Source organism: Herpailurus yagouaroundi, unplaced genomic scaffold, assembly GCF_014898765.1.
Source record: "Herpailurus yagouaroundi ecotype Mexico unplaced genomic scaffold, PumYag 180, whole genome shotgun sequence".
In the NCBI taxonomy this organism is placed as follows: domain Eukaryota; kingdom Metazoa; phylum Chordata; class Mammalia; order Carnivora; family Felidae; genus Herpailurus; species Herpailurus yagouaroundi.
The window spans coordinates 29,109,795-29,136,516 of NW_024412411.1; positions in this window are offsets into that span (position 1 = coordinate 29,109,795).

Below are 26,722 nucleotides of genomic sequence, written 5' to 3' on the forward strand. Positions count from 1 at the left end.
TACAAAACATTTAAAGAGGTAACACCTATTCTCTTGAAGTTGCTCCAAAAAATAGAAATGGAAAGAAAACTTCCAAAGTCTTTCTAGGAACCCAGCATTACCTTGATTCCAAAACCAGACAAAGATCCCACTAAAAAGGAGAACTAAAGACCAATTTCCCTGATGAACATGGATGCAAAAATCCTCAACAAGTTATTAGCCAACTGGATCCAACAATACATTAAAAAAAACTATTCACCACGACCAAGTGGGACTTATACCTGGGATGCAGGGCTGGTTCAATATTCATAAAACAATCAGTGTGATATGTTACATCAGTAAAAAAAGGACAAGAACCACATGATCTTCTGAATAGATGCAGAGAAAGCATTTGACAAAACACAGCATTCTTTCTTGATAAAAACCCTCAATAAAGTAGGGATAGAAAGATCATACCTCAAGATCATAAAGGCCATAAATGTAAGACCCACCAATAATATCATCCTCAATGGGGAAAAACTGAGCACTTTCCCCCTAAGGTCAGGAACGAGACAGGGATGTCCACTTTCACCACTGTTATCCAACATAGTATTGGAAGTCTTAGCCTCAGCAGTGAGACAACACAAAGGAATAAAAGACATCCAAATCAGGAGGAGGTCAAAATTTCACTCTTCACAGATGACATGATACTTTATATGGAAAACCCAGAAGATTCCACCAAAAAACTGCTAGAACTGATTCATGAATTCAGGAAAGTTGCAGGATATAAAGTCAATGCACAGAAATCGGTTGCATTCCTATACACCAACAGTGAAGCAACAGAAAGAGAAATCAAGAATAGATCCCATTTTCAATTGCACCAAAAACCATAAAATACCTAGGAATAAATCTAACCAAAGAAGTGAAAAATCTATACACTGAAAACTATAGAAACCTTGTGAAAGAAATTGAAAAATACACAAAAAAGGGGAAAATATTCCATGTTCCTGGATAGGAAGAACAAATATTGTTAAAATGGCAATACTACCCAAAGCAATCTACATATTCGATGAAATCCCTATCAAAATAACACCAGCATTCTTCACGGAGCTAGAACAAATAATCCTAAAATCTGTATGGAACCAGAAAAGACCCCGAATAGCCAAAGCAATCTTGAGAAAGAAAACCAAAGCTGGAGGCATCACAATCCCGCACTTCAAGCTGTTTTACAAAACTGTAATCATCAAGACAGTATGGTACTGTCACAAGAACAAACACTCAGATCAACAGAACAGAATAGAGAACCCAGAAATGGACACACAAACATATGGCCAACTAGTCTTTGACAAAGCAGGAAAGAATACCCAATGGAATAAAGATAGTCTCTTCAGCCAATGGTGCTGGACAGCAACATGGAAAAAAAATGAACCTGGACCACTTTATTTTAAGGTTTATTCATTTTTGAGAGACAGATAGAGTGTGAGTGGGGGAGGGGCAAAAAACGAGGAAGACAGAGTCTGAAGTAGGCTCCAAGCTGTCAGCACAGAACCTGACCTGGGGCTCAATTCAAGAAGTGAGATTATGACCTGAGCCGAAATCAGATGCTCAACCGACTGAGCCATCCATGTGCCTACAAACCTGGACTACTTTATTACACCATACGCAAAAATAAATTCAAAATGGATGAAAGATCTAAATGTAAGACAGTAAGCCATCAAAATCCTAGAGGAGAAAGCAGGTAAAAACCTCTTTGACCTCAGCCACAGCAACTTCTTTCTCAACATATTTCTGGAGGCAAGGGAACAAAAGCCAGAATGAACTACTGGGATCTCATCAAAATAAAAAGTTTCTGCACAGTGAAGGAAACAATCAGCAAACCTAAAGGCAACCAATGGAATTGAAGAAGATATTTGCAAATGACGTATCAGATGAAGGGTTAGTATCCAAAATCTACAGATAACTTATCAAAATCAACACCCAAAAAACAAATAATCCAGTGATGAAATGGGCAAAAGACATGAATAGACACTTCTCCAAAGAAGACATACAGATGGCCAACCGACACATGAAAAAATGCTCAACATCACTCATCATCAGGGAAATACAAATCAAAACCACAACGAGATGCCACCTTACACCTGTCAGAATGGCTAACATTAACAGCCCAGGAAACAACAGATGTTGGCAAGAATGCAGAGAAAGAGGATCTCTTTTGCACTGCTTGTAAGAATGCAAGCTGTTGCAGCCACTCTGTAAAACAGTATGGAGGTTCCTCAAAAAATTAAAAGTAGAACTACCCAACGACCCAACAATTGCACTACTAGGTATCTATCCAAGGGATTCAGGTGTGCTGTTTTGAAGGGGCACATGTGCCCCAATGTTTGGAAAGAACCCAAATGTCCATTGATGGGTGGATGGATAAAGAAGATGTGGTACATATATAGTGGAGCATTACTCAGCGATCAAAAAGAATGAAATATTGCCATTTACAACTACATGGATGGAACTAGAGGGTATTATGCTAAGTGAAATTAGTCAGAGAAAGACAAATATCATATGGCTTCACTAATGTGAGGAATTTAAGACACAAAACAGATGAACATAAAAGAAGGGAAGCAAAAATAACATAAAAACAGGAAGGGGGACAAAACATTAGAGACTCTTAAATACAGAGAGCAAACAGAGGGTTACTGGAGGGGTTGTGGGAGGGGAATTGGCTAAATGGGTAAGGGGCATTAAGGAATATACTCCTGAAATCATTGTTTCACTATATGCTAACTAACTTGGATATAAATTAAAAAAATAAAATAATAAAATAAAATAATGAGACCCTCTTATTTTCCCAGTCAATATTTTTGGTGAAATCTTTCACTTCTGTGATCGCCTGTGGGTTTCTCTGTCTCTGTGTATGTGTCTCTCTCTCCACTCTCTGTGATCAGGGCTCCCTGCCCTCCATAGCACCCATGATCCTTTCCTTCTCCAAATCACATCTCTACTCCTCCTACCTTTCATGATATGGCTTCTCCTCTCCCTCTAGTTGTTCTGTTTGTTTTCTCAGTCTTGAGATCTATTTGTTGGGTGTTCAGAATGATTTGATATTTATATAGCTGTGTTCAAGGCATGAGGCAAGCATAGGGTCCTACTTGTACTCCACTATTTTAACTTTCCCATCTATTTTTGGGTGAAATTTTCTGTATATATCTGTCAGGTCCATCTCGTCCAATGTGTCACTCAAAGCCACTATTTCTTGATTTTCTGTCTGAATCATCTGTCCATTGATGTAAATGTGGTGTTAAGGTCCCTATCACTGTTATGTTACTGTCAGTTTTTTTCTTTAGGACTGTTAATAGTAACTTTATGTATTTAGATGCCACCATATTGGGTGTGTAAATATTTGCAATTGTTACATCTTCCTGTTGGATTGTTCCTTTATGATTACATAGTGTCCTTCAGTGTCACTTGTTAAAGTCTTTGTTTTAAAGTCTATTTTGTCTGACATAAGTTGTTGGTACCCAGCTTTCTTTTGACATTTGCATGGTAAGTGATTTTTTGTCCCTTCTTTTTTAATCTGCATGTCTTTTTAGGTATGGAGTGAGTTTATTGTAGGTAGCATGCAAGTGGGTCTTACTTTTTTATCCATTCAGTCTCCCTATGTCTTTTGATTATTTAGCACATTCACATTTAAAGTAATTATTGAGATGTATGTAGTTATTGTCATTTGTGAGTTATTTTCTGGTTGTGTTTGTAGTTCTTTATTCCTTTCTTCTCTTGTCTCCTTCCTTTGTGGTTTGATGGTTTTCTTTAGTGTTATGCTGGATTCCTTTCTCTTTATTTTTTTGTGTATCTGTTTTGATTTGTGGTTATCATTAGGTTCAAATTACATCCTATGAATATAGCAGTCTACATAAATTGATGGTCACCTAAGTTTGGACCCATACTAAAGCACTAAATTAGCTATTATACCCCCTACATATTATGTTTTGATGTCATACTTTACATGCTTTTATTTTGTAAACCTTTGACCAATTTTTATAGATATAATTGATTTTACTGCCTTTGTGCTTTTCCTCCATACTAGCTTTATAAGTGATTTATCTACTACTTAGTATATGTTTGTATTTACTTGTCAAATTTTTTTTCCTTTTATAATTTTCTTATTCCTCTTCATGGCCTTTTCTTTCTGCTCAAAGAATTCCCTTTAATGGTTCTTATAAGACTGGCTTGGTGGTGATGAACTCTTCAACTTTTGTTTTTCTGGTTAACTCTATCTCTTCCTGTATACTGAATGGTAATTGTTCCAGGTAGAGTATTCTTGGTTGCAGGATTTTTCCTTTGAATTCTTTGAGTATATCATGTCATTCCCTTCTGGTCTGTAGTGTTTCTGCTGAAAAAATTCTGCTGATACCCTAATGTGGTTACTTTTGTAAGTGAATGTTTTGTTTTTTCTTGCTGCTTTTTTTATTTAAAAATTTTTTTTAATATTTATTTATTTTTGAAAGAGAACATGAGAGAACAGAGACAGGCAGAGAGAGTGACAGAAGGGGAGGAACAGAGAGAGAGAGTGAGACGCAGAGTCCAAAGCAGGCTCCAGACCCTGAACTGTAAGCACAGAGCCCGACACGGGGTTTGAGCCCACAGTGAGTTCTTGATCTCAGCCGAAGTCAGATGCTTAACCAACTGAGCCACCCAGGCACCCTGTATCTTGCTGCTTTTAAAATTCTCTCTTTATCACTACTTTTTGCCACTTTTATTATTATGTTTCTTGGTGTGGACCTCCTGGGGTTGATTTTGTTGGAGGCTCCATGTGCTTCCTGAATCTAGACATCTGTTTCCTACCCCCAGTTAGGGCAGTTTTTTGCTATCATTTCTTTAATTTTTATTTCCTCTTATCTCATTTTCTCCTTCTAGGATCCCTATAATGCAAATGTTATTTAGGTTGATGATGTTGTTGAATTCCCTTAACCTATTCTCATATTTTTATTATTCTTTTTTTTTTTCTTTTTCCTGTTCCATTTGGTTGTTTTCCATTACCCTGTCTTCCAGGTTGCTGAATCATTTTCTGCCTTCTCTAATTTCCTGTTGATTTTTTATAGTGTATTTTTTATTTCAGTTGTTGATCTTTATCTCTGACTGGTTCCTTTTTATATTTTTAATCTCTATCTTGATGATCTCACTGAGATCATCCACTCTTTTCATAAGTCCAGTGATCATCTTTATGGCCATTGCTTTATTTTTTTATGAGGCATATTGCTTATCTCCATTTAATTTAGTCTTTGTTTTTTCCTTGGTTTTTCATTTGAGACATATTTCTGTATTTTTATTTTGTCTCACTTGGTGTTTGTTTCTATGTACTGGGAAAATCAGTTATATCTCCTGATCTTGAAAGTAGTGGCCTTATGAAGAAGAGATACTATGGTGCCCTGTAGCACAATGCCCCCTGTTCACCAGCACCAGGTGCTTCAGGGGTGTCTCCCATGTGGGTTGTTTGTGTCGTACAGTTGTGGCTGAGCTGTGTTTGCCTTAAGTCCAGTCAGCTGCAGTGGCCCATTTTAGCCCAGACAGGGTTGGATTCCTGTGCTGTTAAGAGGTCAGTATTGGGTTGCCTCAGGCTTATAGTTAGGCACTGTCAGCAAGCAGACCAGATGCCTGCCCTCAGCTCTTTTTCCAGGGCTGCAGTTGCTCCAAAATGTAGGGTGCTCTCCTTACCTTGTCCCATGAGAGAATTTTGTTTGTTGGCAGAATCAGAATTCTGACCAGATGCCTGCTGGGCTGCAGATGCACTAATGGGCAGTGCTTGCTACAAGGGTCACTTGCTAGGATTGTGGACACACAGGTGCATGTGGTTATCTCCCATTATTCCCAGGGCAGTGTTCACTTTTGAATGGTGTATGTCCTTGCCCAGGATGTGTCAGGATCCTTTCAGGATGTGTCAGGCCCGGACCTGCTTTGGGGGAATACCTGCTAAGTGACAGGGGTGGATGGAATGGATCCACAGGAGAATGTGTGGGTGGAGCAGGCTGTGTTAGCAGGTTAGAACGGAAGTGTTCACAGTGGTTCCTTCAAGTGTTTGACTACCTAGGTTGGAAGGTTGAGAGGAGAAAGATACCTGTCAACTCTATTTTTCTTACAGAAGTCTCCTAAAGATCTCTCCCCCTCCAGCACACATTCTGAGATTAGTAAATAAATCTTCATGTATACCCTGGCACTTTTCAAACTGTTGCTGCTATGCTTATGTGGTGAGGTTATTTATTATGCTGGCTCTATAAGGACAGGGAATCAGTTACCTGTTGCCCTCTGCTTCTCCCAGAGCTAAGCCTGCTAATTTCTAAAGTACCTAGCCTTATGTCCCAAGCCCAACCACTTTTTAAAGTCAGATGTTATGGGGACTCATCTTCCCAGTACAGTCCCTTGTGCCTGGCATGACAGGTAGACTTTTCCCTTCTCCGTGATTTGGTATTTCTCCTGTTTGTGGTTAATCTCATTGGTTCCCAACGATGTCTCTGCCATTCCTATCCTTTTCAATGCGGCTTCATTTTTGCTATTAACTGTGGAATGCCTGCTCTGCCAGTCTTTGGGTTGTTTTTAGAGATAGTTGCACTGATGTGGCTGTTATCTCAGTATATCTGTGGGATAAAGTGAGCCCAGGATCCTCCTACCCTGCCATCTTCCCAGAAGTCTCTAATTAGATATGGTTTTAAATTTATCCTTAACTTCATATTTTGCTTAGATCCTTAATGTGATGAAGTGCATCATTAGTATCCAGAGCTGTGTTCAAGGTTTTGTCCTGACACTTAAAAACTATGCAGTCTTGGTAGTCAGTTAATCTCCACAAAATTCAACGAAATAGGGATTTAAACAGGGATAAAATTAACACTTATTTGAATGGTTATTGTTCGGGCTAGAAATAATACATGTAAATTGTTTTACACAGTGCCTACATGTTTTTTTAAATTCATTATCAAGCCAGAACAAGCAACTGAAAAAGAAACCCTTATTTTCTACATAAAACAAGAAACAGATCTATCTACAAAATTCATTAATCAATTCTATTTGAGAGTATGATAAACATAGAGTAAAAAATTTTTTTTTGAGACAGAGATAAAGCGTGAACAGGGGAGGGGCAGAGAGAGAGGGAAACACAGAATGTGAAACAGGCTCCAGGTTCTGAGCTGTCAGCACAGAGCCCAACGTGGGGCTCAAACCCACAAACTGTGAGATCATAACCTGAGCCAAAGTCAAACATTCAACGGACTGAGCCACCCAGGCTCCCTGATATAGTAAAAAATGTTAAAGCTTACTTCAAAATATGCTTTCAGAAATCTATTCAACCCATAATCTCTTATATGTTGGTTTACGGTCTCTTGCATTTAGCTTACAAATATAGTATAATTTGTAAAAATATATAGCAAATCTTATTAACCAATAGCTATGCTGAAATCCTAGCATAATATCATGTATTGGAATATTGTTATTGCATACTAGAAAAAGGCCTTGTATTTCCCACAAGTAACTACTAATTTCTGATAGAATCTGTAGTTTTATATTTATTATGAATTTAAGTTTGATGACCTTAAAACCTTGCTTATTAAAACAGAGCACTTTGTCTAAATTTTTTCCTTTTATATTTCCTCTTACACCTCTTTAGGTGGAATATTTTGATGATAAAATTTCTCCTTCCTTTCCCCCAAGGATTCACTATTTTTATTGGTTATGAGAATCATACTTCACTTCTACTCTTTTTCTTTGCTTTGTCACTGTCCCCTATTCTATCACTTCCTTGTGTCCTTTCATGCTTAGTTTTCTATACTGTTTTCTTTTGTTTCTATACCAAAACAGACATTTTATAGGACTTTTTAAATCAATTTATCTACTTTTGCCCTTTAGCATTGCATTATTTTCCTTAAAAATTTCCTTAAAATTAAAAAAAGTTACACAAATGTATTGTCATTATTCAAACTGTCCTTCTAGACTGAAATCACCCAAAACCAGATGTTTCCATTTTCAAAATTTGTCTGTGCTCTGTTTTTATAGTTAACCTCTGAGCTTTAATTTCTCACTACACTGTGGCTACCTGCACCCTCTCCCTTAACCATTCGAGCTACACTAAGGCCCAATTTGATATTCTTACTCATCTTTCTAATTTCTCCTTAAGATGTTGTGCATCATTCCTTCTTAAGGCATAGCCCAAAGGCCCTGCTCTTCAAGAAATTTTGGCTTCTTCAACTCTGACAGTATGAAATTTGGTCTGCATTTTGCATTCAGTGTAATTTTATATTCCAGCAATTATCTATTTCTGACAACCACCATCTCTTACTGCTTCCTCTCCCTACCTCAATCTATCAATTTATTTCTTCTGCATGAAATGTCATTTCTGTCTCCATCTAAGACTAATCTCGTGATTCTGGATCTTGAAGTAGTTTTAAAACATGTCTGCAAATGTTTTGATATTCCTCCTACAAAGATTCCCCTCTCCTTGAATTTGGGCACTCTTTGTGATTCACTTCTAATATGTTAGGTGAGAAGCAGAATAACTTCTAAAGCTAGGTTAGAAAAGGCAATTCAGCTTCTGCCTATTTCCCTTTCTTGAGACACAGGTCTTGGAAGCTCTGAATTGACATATGAGAAGCCTGACTACATGAAGTTTCTGGATAGAACATATATAGCAGTCACAGAGATGGAGATGCCCAAGAAGCTCCAGCTGTTCCAGCCTCCAATAGTTTGAATCTTTCCAGTGTCAACCACCAGGCATGTAAGTGAACAAAATCTTCAGATGATTCCAACCAGTAGCTTTTGACCTCCCCCAAATGACTGAGTGGAGTGGAAATTAGATATCTACACTGAGTTCTGCCCACATTGCAGATTTGTGAGCAAAGTAATATACCCTGTTAATTCCAACTGCTTAATTACTCTGAACTTCAGTCTCTATGTCTCAGCTCAGAGATCATACTGGTCTGTTTGGCTTAACCTCCAAATGCCATATTGTGAATATAGCTTCATAGAGAATGTGTGGGCAAATATGGTGCTGCCATGTGCCTCTTTTTTTTCTCACAAATCAAAACCCTGCGTTTTTTAGAGTTGTGTACAGCAGGAATGTGAGTTCACTATTTGTTATTCCACTATGACAGGAAGTGGGGCTTTTATGAAAACAAATTCATAAAGCATTCATTTACTTTAATGAAGATAAAATTCAAAGACAGAAAACACCTTCTGGGAGAAAAATAGTTATTCCATGGAGTCTTTTTAATTATTACAGGAGACTGTAAGAAATAGTTGTTGGTAATTTTAATCACATAAAAATTTTTTTCATCTTGCTTCACTCTTGAAAAGTTGCAATATATAGAATGTGGAAATTAATTTTTCCCCTTAAGAGATGTGAAAAACTGTATTTTGAGAGTTTACTAACAAATGAAGTTCACCTTGACATTTTTGTGAGCTACTTAACAATTTATGATCTTTTCATGTAAAATTTCAATATATAGTTTTTTATCTCTGTGGCTAAAGAAGGATGAAAAAATTATAGATTAGTGTCACTTTTCTACAAAATATTTAGAAACATTTGCTTGGAACCCTTTTCATTTTATATACAACTCAATTAAAGTTATTGCTTAGCTTTCTTTGGAATGGCTCTCTGAATTTAATTGCTACTAAACTAATTTTGCTTTTTAGAACTGGTTTGCTGTCATAATTGTAACCTAGTTATATCCTAAACAACCAAGGTGGCACACAGCCACTCTAAATTCTGTACAATTTTGCTAGTTGGAAATTGTAGCTCATAAAGATGAGCCATTAAATAAAAATTTAGTTATAATTAAAATCTGAGTCAAAAGTAACCATTTTATTCAATGTGTCCATGAAATTTTCAGATTGAGAAGACCAGGCAAAGAGTGTAAAATGTTTTTAGTTTGTCATCATGACATACAACTTGAATAAAGTATCTCTTTAGTAATTATTACCAGCATACTGATGCATTTTAAAAAATAGTACTAAATGCCCTAAAAATGAAAGAAAAAGCAAATAAAAGAGTCAAGAGATAACCAGTCACATAAAACTAAAAATAATACTTTTTAAAAGAAATATAATAGAAAATGCAAAGAATGGAGTCCAGAAGACCTACATAATGAATCTCCTATTTCTGCTTAAATGTTACAGGACTACTTCTATGATGTATACGTGGATGAGGCAATTGCTTCTGGGGTGCTAGTTATGAGACACATCTGGCCTATGTGCCTGAAAACCTCTCCAGTGAATGGGGCTGGATTTCTAATCATTAAACACCTGCTTCTAGGAGTAAGGTAAATTCTGAAGGCCCATCTACTACAAACCAACTATATCTTAAATAAAAAAATACTTTTCTAATGAATTGCTTGACTTAAAGGAGTTAAGGAAAATATCCAAGAATCATTTTCTAAATAGACAAATATTTATTTATTTATTTACTTACTTATTTTTTATATGAAACTTATTGTCAAATTGGTTTCCATACAGCACCCTGTGCCCATCCCAACAGGTGCCCTCCTCAATACCCCTCACCCACCTTCCCCTCCTTACCACCCTCCATCAACCTTCAGTCTGTTCTCAGTTTTTGAGTTTCTAATGTTTTGGCTCCCTCCTTCTCTAACCTTTTTTTTCCCTTTCCCTCCCCCATGGTCTTCTGTTAAGTTTTTCAGAATCCACATACAAGTGAAAACATATGGTATCTGTCTCTCTCTGTATGACTTATTTCACTTAGCATAACACTCTCCAGCTCCATCCACGTTGCTACAAAAGGTCATATTTCATCCTTTCTCATTGCCACATATTATTCCATTGTGTATATAAACCACAATTTCTTTATCCATTCACCAGTGGATGGACATTTAGGCTCTTTCCATAATTTAGCTATGTTGAGAGTGCTGCTATAAACATTGGGGTACAAGGGCCCCTATGCATCAGCACTCCTGTATCCCTTGGGTAAATTCCTAGCAGTGCTACTGCTTCGACCTAGGGTAGATCTATTTTTAATTTTTTGAGAAACCTCCACACTGTTTTCCAGAGTGGCTGCACCAGTTTGCATTACCACCAACAGTGCAAGAGGGTTGCCATTTCTGCATATCCTCACCAGCATCTGTAATCTCCTGATTTGTTCATTTTAGTCACTCTGACCGGCCTGAGGTGGTAACTCACTGTGCTTTTGATTTGTATTTCCCTGATGAGGAGCAACGTTGAGTGTCTTTTCATGTACCAGTTGGCCATCTGGATGTCTTCTTTAAAGAAGTGTCTATTCATGTTTTCTGCCCATTTCTTCGCTGGATTATTTGTTTTTCAGTTGTGGAATTTGGTGAGTTCTTATAGATTTTGGATACTAGCTCTTTGTCTGATATGTCATGGGCAAATATCTTTTCCCATTATGTCAGTTGCCTTTTAGTTTTGTTGATTGTTTCCTTGGCAGTGCAGAAGCTTTTTATCTTCATAAGGTCCCAGTAATTCATTTTTGCTTTTAATTCCCTTGCCTTTGGAGATGTGTCGAGTAAGAGATTGCTACAGCTGAGGTCAGAGAGGTCTTTTCCTGCTTTCTCCTCTAGGGTTTTGATGGTTTCCTGTCTCACATTCAGGTCCTTCATCCATTTTGAGTTTATTTTTGTGAATGGTGTAACAAAGTGGTCTAGTTTCATTCTTGTGCATGTTGCTGTCCAGCTCTTCCAGCACAATTGTTAAAGACTGTCTTTTTTCCATTGGATATTCTTTCCTGCTTTGTCAAAGACTAGTTGGCCGTACTTTTTTGAGTCTGGTTCTGGGGTTTCTATCCTATTGCATTGGTCTATGTGTCTGTTTTTGTGCCAATACCATGCTGTCTTGATAATGACAGCTTTGTAGTAGAGGCTAAAGTCTGGGATTGTGATGCCTCCTGCTTTGGTCTTCTTCTTCAAAATTACTTTGGCTATTCGGGGCCTTTTGTGGTTCCATACAAATTTTAGGATTGCTTGTTCTAGCTTCAAGAAGAATGCTGGTGCAATTTTGATTGGGATTGCATTGATTATGTAGATAGCTTTGGGTAGTATTGACATTTTGACAATATTTATTCTTCCAATCCATGAGCATGGGATGTTTTTCCATTTCTTCATATCTTCTTCAATTTCCTTCAAAGCTTTCTATCGTTTTCAGCATACAGATCTTTTACAACATTGGTTAGGTTTGTTCCTAGGTATTTTATGATTCTTGGTGCAATTGTGAATGGGATCAGTTTCTTTATTTGTCTTTCTGTTGCTTCATTGTTAGTGTATAAGATTGCAACTGATTTCTGTACGTTGATTTTGTATCCTGAAACTTTGCTGAATTCATGTATCAGTTCTAGCAGACTTTTGGTGGAGTCTATAGGGTTTTCCATGTATATTATCATATCATCTGCAAAAAGTGAAAGGTTGACTTCATCTTTGCCAATTTTGATGCCTTTGATTTCCTTTTGTTGTCTGATTGCTGATGCTAGCACTTCCAACACTATGTTAAACAACAGCAGTGAGAGTGGACATCCATGTCGTGTTTCTAATCTCAGGGAGAAAACGCTCAGTTTTTCCCCATTGAGGATGATATTAGCTGTGGGCTTTTCATAAATGGCTTTTATGATGTTTAAGTATGTTCCTTCGATCCCAACTTTCTCGACGGTTTTTATTAAGAAAGAATGCTGAATTTTGTCATATGCTTTTTCTGCATTGATTGACAGGATCTTATGATTCTTTTCTTGTCTTCGATTAATTTGACGTATCACACTGATTGATTTGTGAATATTGAACCAGCCTGCAGCCCAGGAATTAATCCCACTTGATCATGATGAATAATTCTTTTTATATGCTGTTGAATTCGATTTGCTAGTATCTTATTGAGAATTTTTGCATCCATATTCATCAGGCATATTGGCCTGTAGTTCTCTTTTATTACTGGGTCTCTGTCTGGTTTGGGAATCAAAGTAATGCTGGCTTCATAGAATGAGTCTGGAAGTTTTCCTTCCCTTTCTATTTTTTGGAATAGCTTGAGAAGGATAGGTATTATCTCTGCTTTATTTTTTTTTAATTTTTTTTCAACGTTTTTTATTTAATTTTGGGACAGAGAGAGACAGAGCATGAACGGGGGAGGGGCAGAGAGAGAGGGAGACACAGAATTGGAAACAGGCTCCAGGCTCCAAGCCATCAGCCCAGAGCCCGACGCGGGGCTCGAACTCACGGACCGCGAGATCGTGACCTGGCTGAAGTCGGACGCTAACTGACTGCGCCACCCAGGCGCCCCTATCTCTGCTTTAAATATCTGGTAGAATTCCCCAGGGAAGCTATGTGGTCCTGGTCTCTTATTTGTTGGGAGATTTTTGATAACTGATTTCATTTCTTTGCTGGTTATGGGTCTGTTCAAGTTTTCTATTTCTTCCTGTTTGAGTTTTGGAAGTGTGTGGGTGCTTAGGAATTTGTCCATTTCTTCCAGGTAGTCCAGTTTGCTGGCATATAATCTTTCATAGTGTTCCCTGATAATTGCTTATATTTCTGAGGGATTGGTTGTAAGAATTCCATTTTCACTCATGATTTTATGTATTTGAGTCATCTCCCTTTTCTTTTTGAGAAGCCTGGCTAGAGGTTTATCAATTTTGTTTATTTTTTCAAGAAACCAACTCTTGGTTTCATTGATCTGCTCTACAGTTTTTTTTAGATTGTATATTGTTTACTTCTGCTTTGGTCTTTATTATTTCTCTTCTTCTGCTGGGTTTGGGGTGTCTGTGCTGTTCTGCTTCTATTTCCTTTAGGTGTGCTGTTAGATTTTGTATTTGGGATTTTTCTTGTTTCTGGAGATAGGCCTGGATTGCAATGTATTTTCCTCTCAGGACTGCCTTTGTTGCATCCCAAAGCATTTGGATTGGTGTATTTTCATCTTCATTTGTTTCCATATATTTTTAAATTTCTTCTCTAATTGCCTGGTTGACCCATTCATTCTTTAGTAGGGTGTTCTTTTGTTTTTTTTTTTAATGTTTATTTATTTTTGAAGGAGAGAGAGACCGAGTGTGAGTGGGGGAGGGGCAGAGAGAGAGGGAGACACAAAATCCAAAGTGGGCTCCAGGTTCTGAGCTGTCAGCACAGAGCCCGATGAGGGGATCTAACCCACGAGCTGTGAGATCACTACATGAGCCAAAGTCAGACGCCCAACCGACTGTGCCACTCAGGCATCCCTAGTAGGGTGTTCTTTAACCTCCATGCTTTTGGAGGTTTTCCAGCTTTTTCTGTGGTTGATTTCAAGTTTCATAGCATTATGGTCTGAAAGTGTGCATGGTATGATTTCAATTCTTGTATACTTATGAAGGGCTGTTTTGTGACTCAGTAAGTGATCTATCTTGGAGAATGTTGCATGTGCACTCAAGAAGAAAGTATATTGTGTTGCTTTGGAATGCAGAGTTCTAAATATATCTGTCAAGTCCATCTGATCCAATGTATCATTCAGGGCACTTGTTTCTTTATTGATCCTGTGTTTAGATGATCTATCCAGTGTTGTAAGTGGAGTATTAAAGTCCCCTGCAATTATCCCATTCTTATCAATAAGGTTGCTTATGTTTGTGATTAATTGTTTTATATATTTGGGGCCTTCCATATTCGGTGCATAGAAATTTATAATTGTTACCTCTTCCTGATGGATAAACCCTATAATGATTATATAATGCCCTTCTTCATCTCTGTTGCAGCCTTTAATTTAAAGTCTAGTTTGTGTGATATAAGTATGGCTACTCCAGCTTTCTTTTGAGTTCCAGAAGCATGATAGATAGTTCTTCATCCCTCACTTTCAATCTGAAGGTGTCCTCAGGTCTAAAATGAGTCTCTTATAAGAGACAGCAAATAGATGGGTCTTGTTTTTTTATCCATTCTGATACCCTATGTCTTTTGGTTGGAGCATTTAGTGCATTTACCTTCAGTGTTATTATAGAAAGATATCGGTTTAGAGTCATTGTGATGTCTGTAGGTTTCATGCTTGTAGTGATGTCTCTGGTACTTTGTGGTCCTTGAAACATTTCAGTCACAGAATTTCCCTTAGGAGCTCTTGTAGGGCTGGTTTAGTGGTGATGAATTCCTTCAGTTTTTGTTTGTTTGGGAAGTCCTTTATCTCTCCTTCTATTCTGAATGACAGACTTGCTGGATAAAGGATTCTCAGCTGCACTTTTTTTCTGTTCAGCACATAAAAGATTTCCTGCCATTCCTTTCTGGCCTGCCACGTTTCATTAGATAGATCTGCTACTAGTCTTATGTGTCTCCCTTTATAAGTTAGAGCCTGTTTATCCCTAGCTACTTTCAGATTTTTCTCTTTACTGTTGTATTTTTCCAGTTTCACTATGATATGTCATGCAGAAGATCAATTTAAGTTACATCTGAAGGGAGTTCTCTGTGCCTCTTGGATTTCAATGCCTTTTCCTTCCCCAGATCAGGGAAGTTCTCAGCTATGATTTGTTCAAGTACACTTTCAGCCCCTTTCTCTCTCTTTCTTCCTCTTCTGTAATTCCTATGATACGGATATTGGTCCATTTGATTGCATCACTTAATTCTCTAATTCTCCCCTCATACTCCTGGATTTTTTATGCCTCTTTTTCTCAGCTTCCTCCATTTCCATAATTTTATATTCTAATGCATCTATTCTCTCCTCTGCCTCTTTAATCCGAGCTGTGGTCACCTCCATTTTATTTTGCATCTCATTTATAGCATATTTTAGCTCCTCATGACTATTTCCTAGTCTGTTGATCTCTGTGGCAATACATTCTCTGCTGTCCTCTATACCTTTTTCAAGCCCAGAAATTAATTTTATGACTATTATTCTAAATTCTTGTTCGATTATATTGCTTAAATCATTTTTGATCAATTCATTAGCTGTTGCTACTTCCTGGAGTTTATTTTGAGGAGAGTTCTTCCATTTTATCATTTTGGGTTGTCTTTGGGGTGGCATGGAACTGCAGAGCACTTTCCCTAGACAGACAAATATTTTAATAAATTTTTGAGTTTACGCTTAAGTAGCAGCAGTGAGCAGTAACTGGAGAACAAATTGGAAAAGGAGGTTGGTTTGAAAGAAAATGCTTATGCTAGTGAAGCAATAAGGAGTTAAATTATCTGTCCATTGCAAGATGGAAAATCTTATATTCACTCATTAGAATCTTTATCATTAACTCTATTGATTCCAGGTTGACATCAAACCTTGGCTTTTGTTAGAAACTGATGTAAATCCTCTCTGAAATATAGCAAATTCTGTTAAGACTGCAGTATTTTTTTAGATTACACTCAAGCCTTCATGACCGAAATTTAGCAAAACCACAGAGAGATTTCCCCAAGGATGTCAGATATTGAAATTGTCAATATAACTATAAATGAAATATTTAAATATATTTTTAAAAGAGTAAAAAACACAAAAGCACAGAGAAATTTCAAAAATTACCAGCAATATTTGATAAGAAATCAAATATAATTGTAGGTATATCATACACCTGAAACTAATATTACACTGTATGTTAACTAATGAGTTTAAATGAAAGCTTTTAAAAATAGAACAAAACAGAGAAAGGAATATAATTGTTAATTTTTTTTAAATCAGTGTGTAGTTTAAAGAGCATATCAGACACCATTGAAGAAGTAATTAGTGAACTGAAATAAATTATTCAGAATGTAGTACAGAGAAAGACAAAAAGATGGAAATATAAAAGAAAGTTTTAGAAATATGGAGGACAGAATAAGGTGTAATATAAGTTAAAGGAACTGCCAAAAAATGAGAAGAGATAAAATGGAAAGAGGCAATACAGCTGACTCTTGAACAACATAGGTGTTAAGAGTTACAACCCCTATGCGTGTAACTTTTGATTTCCCCAAAAACTTATCTACTATATAGCCTAGTGGTGACAGAAGCCTTACTGATAATATAGTCAGTTAAAACATATTTTTTATATGTATCACATACTGTATTCTTACAATAAAGTAAGCTAGAGAAAATAAAAACATTATTAAACTTATAAGAGAAAAATACATTTACAGCACTGTATTTATTTAAAAAATCCAAATATAAGTGGACCTGTGCAGCTCAAACTCATGTTGTCTAAGTGGTCACTGTATATGCAGAGACAATGGCTGAAAATAATTTCATTAAATATGGGCATCCACACTTAAGAGGAACAAAGTAAATACCAAACAAGATAAATTAGAAAAAAATCTACATCTGCACATTTTGAGTGTGATGAAACAGCATAAAACTGAAGAGAAGTTCTTCAAAGCATCCACAAAAACAAGGTGCATTATCTACAAAGAAAGGACAACAAAGGAAGCCATAAGATAAAGGAAAGATAAAGCCATAAAGATAATGCTAAAGGGAAGAAGGAAAGAAATGACCCTAGACAGAAGGTAGGAAATTGAAAAAGAAATGGCACTTAAGTTGTAGACATGTAGATAAACATTGCCTGTATGAAATAATAAAAAATAGTACTGTTTTATTCATAGGTTAAAAAAGGAACAGAACAAAAGAATAGTTGGGAAGAGTGTTATTAAAGTGTTCTAGAGCTGTGCTTCAAGCTTTATTTATCTGAGGATAGTTAAAAATAAGTATATTCTCATTTAGTGGAGGTTGTAGTCACTCTGAAGTAGATTATACTTTCACCAAAAATTTGGTGGAGACATTGAGATCATGATGCCACACACCACCAAGAGGGTATGGGAAGGCCTATTATTTATACAATGAGGCTTTTTGGAAAGAGCAGGACAGCTGCCAAGCATTCTAAAAATGACTTGAGAGAGCCAGAAAAGGAAACTAGCTTAGAGATTTTAGGTCGGTTATGGGTAGCATAGATGAGGTTTCTTATGCATGATTTTGAACTTCTTGCAGGTGGCACAGGAAGAAGTACCTGGGCTTTCTTATTCTGTTGTTCAGATGTATGGCAGAAGGGGAAAAGAGTGGAGCGAGGCTTAAAAGCTATCGGCAGCAAAATGTAAAAAAAAAATAGAGTCAGAATCTTTATTACAATTCACCCCAGTCATTGTATGACTAATGACTGAAATGTGCCATGTTTCATTTAATTGATTTTTAACTGAAGTGAGCCATTATAATGCTATGTGTGCCTGGTAAGGGAGTTTCCATTGAAAGCCTTATTCAAGAGAGTAGCATTGTCTGTTTTGTGTAAAATGAGTGTATTGGTCACTGTCAGTGAACTCTGGAACTCTGAACAGAATAAGGAGTGTCTTGTTGATGCCTTGTATTGTGTTTCTAGTATGTGAAGAGACATATGTAATGTTAATTTATATTTTAGATATCTAAGGCAAGAGATTCCCAGGATTCTTTACCTAAAAGGGTAAAACCTTGTATAAGGAATTTTTGATTCTTCAATTTCTTGGTCCAGACAGCCAAACCATTGACAATGGCAGAATCTGTAAAAATGTGCAACTGGAGCTAATTGTTGTTCAGGTCATTTGGTGCCAAGATAACTGCCTGAAGTTTGACCAATCGTGCTGACATCCCAGCTGATATATGAAAAGCAGTAACTCTCCATTGAACTCTAAATATGTTATGTATAAAGATGGACTCCCTTTGCTGTTCACTCAGTTAAAACCAAAGGGCTCCCTAGGTAGCCAAGGGATCTGTGAGACAAGTCATCTCCTCTAGCACCATGACAAGAGACTGAGTATAGGGGAGGTCATCTCACAAGTGGGATATGCCAGGAGACCCAAGTTTGACTCCATACTCTAGCAAGGCAGCTTCAGTGCCCTTGTTAAGTTTATAGGGTGCTGCTTTTGTAACCCAGGAAACTACCTATAGGTCATGGGGGTCATGGACCCAGGGCCTGTGAAAGTCTGTATTTTTAGGAAAGCCCAGAATGTAGCCAGCAGTTGCCACTCTAATGATATAGAAGGGAGCTAGAGAGGGCAGTTTCTTGCATCAGAAGTACATGGGAAACTTAAGGTCATTATGGGTGGCCAGAGTCTCTAGGAGGCATGAATAGAAGTTTCTAAAGCCTTTACAGTGAGGGAGTCTCTGGAAAGCACTATTGGGAATGCCCATTATATTGCAATTTGAACAAATTATGGAGCCTTTTGTTGGAGGGGTCTCATTATAGGTAGGTCAATTTGCAACTTAAATAAATACTGGCATATAAAGAATGTGTTGCCTTCAAAACCCCAAAAGACCTCAAACATGTTGGCTTGTTTACTATCATGGTTGCTAAGAAAGTAAATAGCTGTTTCTTGACAGTGCCGGGGATGGAGCTTCTCACAGATTACCAAATAATTTTCCGGAATTTAAGTGAAGTGGTGGGACAATGGTTCTTCACCTTTTTGTAGCTACTTTGTATGCATTTGTGTCTTTAATGAATGTGTCAAATAAATCTCTTAGAGGAGGATGGCATCACTTTCATTTCATATCTGTGTTCCAGGAGAAAGTTACATGCCAGTAAGATCTTACCTGCAAAGACTGTGTACAAGGAAAGGTTATTGAAAAATTCAGTAAAAGTGTTGCATTAGTCTGCTAGCACTACCATAACAAAAGACTGATTGGCTTAAACAACAGAAATGTACTTTCTCACAGTTCTGAAGGCTAGAATTCCAAGGTCAAGTTGTCAATATGTTTGGTTTCTTCTTTATTTTTAAGTTTATTTATTTTTGAGACAGAGAGGGAGAGGCAGAAAACATGCACCTGCATGCGATGAGGGGAGGGGCAGAGAGAGAAAGAGACTGAGAATTCCAAGTAGGCTCCAAGCTGTCAGCACAGAGCCCAATATGGGGCTTGAACTCACAAACTGCAAAATCATGACCTGAACCTAGATCAAGAGTCAGATGTTCAACCAACTGAGCAACCACCCAGGTGCCTCAGGTTTGGATTCTTCTGAGGGCTTTCTCCTTGCCTTGTAGATGACTGCCTCTTTGCTGTGTCCTCATGTTGTCACCCCTTTGTGTATTGTCCATGTCCTAACCTCTTCTTGTAAGGACACTGGTCATATTGGATTAGGACCCATCCACATGGCCTTTTTTAAACCTTAATTACCTATTTATTTATTTAGAGAGAGTAAGCATGAGCAGGGTAAGGGCAGAGAGAGAGAGAGAATCCCAAGAAGGCTCAATGCTGCCAGCACAGAGCCCCCACGTGCTGCTCAATCCCATGAACCACGAGACCTTGACCTGAGCCAAAACCAAGAGTTGGATGCTCAACTGACTGAGCCACCCAGGCAACCCTTTAATTACATCTTTAAAGGTCTTATCTCCAAATATAGTCAAATGCTAAGTACTAAGGGGTATAAGACTTCAATATATGAATTTTAGAGGGACACAGTTTAGACCATAAGAGACTTTGAAGGTAAAGGCAAACTGTAGTGAGAGGCTGTTGAAATAGTCACTGAATAGAACATACAAGCCAAATCTATAATAGCAAAATATATGCCAATGGCTGATGAGATGGAATCAGTAACTTCAGTTATATTTGTTATGAGGGCGTTAATGCATGGGACTACAGCATTAAATTTGTGCTAAAACATTGTGACACACCATTCATTTTTTTCCAAGTTTTAGAAAGCCCAAATATAGCTGTTAAAAGGAGAAGCAGTGGAGATAATTACTTCTTCTCCAAATAAGTCTTATATAATGGGTTTTAATTCTTGAAGGCTCTGTGTTTTTAAAAAATTTATTTATTTATTTTGAGAGAGAGAGAGAGAGAGAAAGCATGAGTGAAGGAAGGGCAGAGAGGAGAGAGAGAGAATCCAAAGCAGGCTCCACACTGTCAGTGTAGAGCCCAATGTGGGGCTTGAATTCATGAACTGTGAGATCACGACCTGAGCCAAAGTCGGAGGTTCAACTGACTGAGCCACCCAGGAGTGCCTTGAAGGTTCTGTTTTAAATTATTAGGCACTATTAATTATTTTAACTAGGGAAGGATTGTCCCTGGGGTCCCATTTTGTCAACCTCATTTGTAACAGTGAAAGATTTAATTTAATTTTAATTTATTATTCGTTATTAATTATTTAATTTATTACTCATTGAGCATTCATGCCTACTATAGGATATTTTAAGGCAATGGGTGCTTATGTCCATGGGAAATTTAGACAAGGCAATAGTTTTAATGATTAAAATAGGCATATTTCTTTGTTCTCTATTTTATTCTCCTAAGATTACAGGGGATACCTTGTTTAAATCTAGTGGAACCCCGATATAAGTGTAATTTGGGCCACAGTATTAAGGCCATAAATGTTTGCTAATTGTGCATGTCAGCAGATATTAAAATTAATTTAGAACCCATGTTATCAAAGTGCAGAAACCTATCAGTGCTCTATTATCTTCTTATTTTATATATATATTCTTATAGTAAATATTTGGTATCTAATTGTGTCAAATTGTGTATCTGTTTCAGTTTTTTGTTGCTGTTGTTGTTCACCTCCTCCCCCAGTATACAGGTTTCTTTACTTATTTTTCTTTTTCTTTCTTCCTCTCAACTCCCCTCCCTTCCTTCCCTCGCTTTCTTTCTTCTTTTCTTTTTTCTTTTATTTGGCTAATGGCTTAGTTTGGGGGTCAGGGGTTCTCTTTATTTTGCTCATATAGTCTTTGTCTTTTTTTTTTTTTTACAATTCAATGGTTTTATTTTACTGTTTCACAATTATCACTACAATCAACTTTAGAACATTTTCATCACCCCCAAAAGAAACTGATATCCATTTAGCAGTTACTCATTTCCCCTCAGACTTCCCCAGTCCTAGGCAACCACTAATTTACTTTCTGTATGGATTTTCCTATTCTGCCAAAAATCATTATCTTTTACAGATAATCTTAGGTATTTATGAGTGAAATGATATGGAATTTGCTTCAAACAATCCAGTGGAGGCTGGGAGTAAGTGGGGATGAATTTAAAAAAACAGAATGAGGTGGGTAAATGAAGTTGAGTAAATGCATGGAGGGAAGAATGGGTTTTCATCACACTATTCACCTTACTCTTATATGTTTGAAGTTTTCCATAATAAAAACAAACAAGGTCGTTTATAAGGAAAAGTCCCAAGATGGGCACAGGCAATATTAGTTGATTCGGTAACTCTGGTTCTTTAGATCTTTCTGCTCTGCCATTCTCAGCATGTTGACTTTGCCCCTTGGGCTGGTCTCTTCAAGGTGCTGGCATGGCAGTACTGTTCTACACATTATGTGCAGACAACACTGTTCAGAGACAATAAAAGGAGACACACTAGGGTCTATGTCAATTACTGAGAGGGAAACTTCCCCAGAAGCGCCCTGCAGACCTGTCATTTCTCCTTGGCCAGAAGGCTTTTGTCTAATTCAGTAACACAGCAAGAGGCACGAGCCCATTCCATCAAGACTCTCCTTTTGGAAGTCAGATTCCAGACTTCCTGGAAGAATCTACAAATTGCAGGGTCATGTTAACAAGTATGAAATACACAAGTAAGAAGATGATGGCTGTTGGGTAAAGCAACCAATGAGGTTAGCCCTAGAAGAGTCCAAGCAAGGACAGCTGGTCACAGGAGTACCCCCAGACACGAGGGAACAATTCAGACATGAGGGAACAATTCAGGAGCTTTTGACACTCGAGCAGGGCCAGAGTGGCTCTCGCCAGCAGGCTGGCCTGGGAAGGTTCCTGTGGTAGGTCAGCAGGTGGAGTATCTCAGACTCTGAGCCCTACCACGCAGTGAGACTGCATACACAACAACCGGCAGACCCACCTTATGTAATAGAGCAGACCCACAACCTCTCCAGCTACAGGCCCCCACATTCAAGACTTGGTCACTAACTGCCGGCTTACGTATATTTTTGTCCCTGGCCCACTTAGGGCCAACTGGAGAAAGCCAAAATACTCCCTAAGCCATCCCAGACAGGATGACCCGCTTAGTTAGTCCGTCCCCAACATCCACACTCCCCAAAGTGCATCCAAGGCTCATCCGAGGCCTCTCCTGCTCGTCGCTAAAAAGCTTTCCCTGCCTGCGTTCACGTCTCCACCAAAGGCACAGGATGGTGGCAGACTCCCTCGCTTTAGCGGGGCTAGCCCCTTTCAAGGCGTCTTCGTTCACTTCCACAAGCAGGTCGAGGAGCTGGAAAGGCCAGGACTAGCGCAGTTCAGACACGAACCCCACACCCAACGTTGATTGCAGACGTCTGCCATTCTGGGCTCACGGCCTGGATTGCGGGCTGAGGAGAGTTAGAGTCCCATCCGCTAACACGGGCCAAGCGGAGAGGAACGCCAAAGAGCACAGCCCAAGAGAAACCACTTTAAAAACCACAACACTGTAAAAGGCGGCTGTAAAAGGGAGACAGCCGACTCTGAGTCCCAGGCAGCTGCATGCACAAGCACCTCCGCCCTCAGCTCTGTCGCTTCTATTTTGCTCATATATTCTTATGCCATCAGTGTTAGGGACATCTCTCATGGCATATGGTTGAATTAGCCCTTGGCTATGCATACTCCCATACTCCCTTCAGTAACCCTCAGTTTGTTCTCCATATTTATGAGTCTCTTCTGTTTTGTCTCCCTCCCTGGTTTTATATTATTTTTGTTTCCCTTCCCTTATGTTCATCTGTTTTGTGTCTTAAAGTCCTCATATGAGTGAAGTCATATGACTTTTGTCTTTCTCTGACTGACTAATTTCACTTAGCATAATACCCTCCAGTTCCATCCACGTAGTTGCAAATGGCAAGATTTCATTCTTTCTGATTCCTGAGTAATACTCCATTGTATATATATATATATATATATATATATATATATATATATATACCATTTCTTTATCCACTCATCCACTGATGGACATTTGGGCTCTTTCCATACTTTGGCTATTGTTGATGGTGCTGCTATAAACATGGGGGTGCATGTGTCCCTTCGAAACAGCACACCAGTATCCCATGGGTAAATGCCTAGTAGTGAAATTGCTGGGTCATAGGGTAGTTCTATTTTTAGTTTTTTGAGGAACCTCCATACTGTTTTGCAGAGTGGCTGCCCCAAATTGCATTCCCATATTTTTGGATCAATTTTAAATGGGATTATTGATTTATCTTTCTGCTGCTTCATTATTAGTGTATAAAAATGCAGTAGATTTCTGGACATTGATTTTGTATCCTGCAACTTTTCTGAATTCATTTATGAATTCTAGTAGTTTTTTCATGGAGCCTTTAGGGTTTTCTGTATACAGTATCATGACATCTGCAAGTAGTGAAACTTTTACTTCCTCCTTGCCGATTTGGATGCCTTTTAATTCTTTTTGTTGTCTGATTGCTGTTGCCAGGGCTTCCAGTACTATTTTGAATAGAAATGTTGAGAGTGGACATCCTTGTCTTGTTCCTGAACTTAGGGATAAAGCTCTCCGTTTTTACCCATTTAATATGATGTTCATTTGGGGTTTTTCATATATGGCCCTTATTATGTTGAGGTATGTCTCCTCTAAACCTGTTATATTGAGGTTTTTATTTAAAGGATGTAGTACTTTGTCAAATGCTTTTTCTGCATCTTTGGGATGATAATTTGGTTTTTATCCTTTCTCTTATTGATGTGATGTATCATGTTGATTGATTTGTCAATATTGAACCACCCCTGCATCCTGGGAATAAATTCCACTTGGTCGTGGTGAATGATTTTTTTACTATATTGCTGGATTCTGCTTACCAGTATTTTTTGAGGAATTTTTATATGTTCATCAGAGAATTTGGCCTATGGTTCTCTCTCTCTCTCTCTCTCTCTCTCTCTCTCTCTCTCGTAGTGTCTTAATCTGGTTTTGGTACTTGCCTCACAGAATCTGGTAATCTGATACTTGTCTCACAGAATGAATTTGGAAATTTTTCTTCTTGCACTTTTTGGAATAGTTTGAGTAGAATAGGTATTAACTCTTTAAATATTTGGTAGAATTTGTTTGTGAAGCCATCTCCTCCTGGACTTTTGTTTGTTGAGAGTGTTTTGATAAATTTAATCTCCTTGCTGGTAAATGGTCTGTTCGAATTTTTATTTCTTTCTGCTTTAGTTTTGGTACATGATATATCTAGGAATTTATCCATTTATCCTAGATCATCTACTTTTTTTGGCATACAGTTTTTCATAATATTCTTTTACAATTCTTTGTAGTTCTGTGGTGTTATTTGTTACTTCTCTCTCATTTGTGATTTCATTTTTTTTGAATCCTCTTTTTTTATGAGACTGGCTAAAGATTTACTAATTCTGTTCAGGTTTTAAAGACCTGGTTTCACGGATCTTTTCTATTGTGTTTTTATTTTCTATATCATTTGTTTCTGCTCTAATCTTTTTATTTCCTTCCTTCTACTGGTTTGGGGTTTGTTTTGTTTGTTGTTCTTTTCCTATCCCCTTTATGTGTAAAGTCACTTTGTTTATTTGAAAATTTTTTGCTTTCTGGGTTAGGCCTGTATTACTATTTAGAACCGCTTTTGCTGCATCCCAAAGATTTTGTACCATTGCATTTTCATTTTTATTTGTTTCCATGTACTTTTTGATTTCTTCTTTAATTTCTTTGTTGACCCATTAATTGTTTAGTAGCATGTTATTTAACCTCCGTGTATTTGTGCTCTTTCCTGATTTTTTCTTGTGGTTGATTTCTCATTTCATAGTGTTGTGGTCAGAAAAGATGCATGGTATGACTTATATCAATTTGAATCTGTTGAGGATTGTTCTGTGGCCTAACATGGGATCTATCATGGAGAATGTTCTACATGCACTTGAAAAGAATGTATATTCTTCTGTTTTAGGATGGAATGTTCTGAATATATCTGTGAAATCATCTGGTCTAGTGTTTCATTCAAAGTCACTGCTTCTTTGTTGAATTTGTTTGAATGATCTGTTTGAATGATCATCAATGTAAGTGTGGTTTAAAATCCCCTATTATTATTATATTACTATCAATTATTTCTTTTATGCTTGTTATTAACTGTTTTCTGTATTTAGGTAATTCTATGTTGGGTGCATAAATTTTCCAATTGTTACATCTTCTTGTTTGATTGTACCCTTTTTTTTTCCTTTCAAGTTTTAATTTAAATTCCAGCTAGTTTACATACAGTGCAATATTAGTTTCAGATATAGATTTAGTGATTCATCACTTACATGAAACACCTGATGCTCATCATGAGTGCCTTCCTTACTACCTTATACCCATCACCTGTTTCACCCAACATCTGCGCACCTCCCCTTCAGTAACCATCAGTTTGTTCTCTATAGTTAAGAGGCTGTTTCCTGGTTTGCTTCATTTCCCTCTCACCCATGTTCATTTGTTTTATTTCTTAAATTCCACATAAGAGTGAAATCATATAGTATTTGCCTTTCTCTGACTTATTTCACATAGCATAATACTCTCTAGTTCCATCTATGTCCTTGCAAATGTCAAGAGTCCATTATTTTTTATGGTTGAGTAATATTGTATTGTATATTTATACTACATCTTCTTTATCCATTCATCAGTTAATGGACATTTGACTCTTTCCATAATTTGGGTATTATTGATAATGCTGCCATAAACATCAGAGTGCATACATCTCTTTGAATTATTGTTTTTATATCCTTTGGGTAAATACCTAGTAGTGCAATTGCTGATCACAGAGTAGTTCTATTTTTAAATTTTTGAGGAAATTCCATACTGTTTTCCAGAGTGGCTGTGCCAGTTTGCATTCCCAACAACAATGTAGTTGCCCCCTTTATTATTATATGGTGTCCTTCTTTGTCTCTTTTTACAGACTTTGTTTAAAAGTCCCTTTAGTTTGAAGTTAGAATTACTACTCTGGCTCTTTGGGCATCTATTTGCATAATAAATATTTCTCCATCCCCTCACATTCAATCT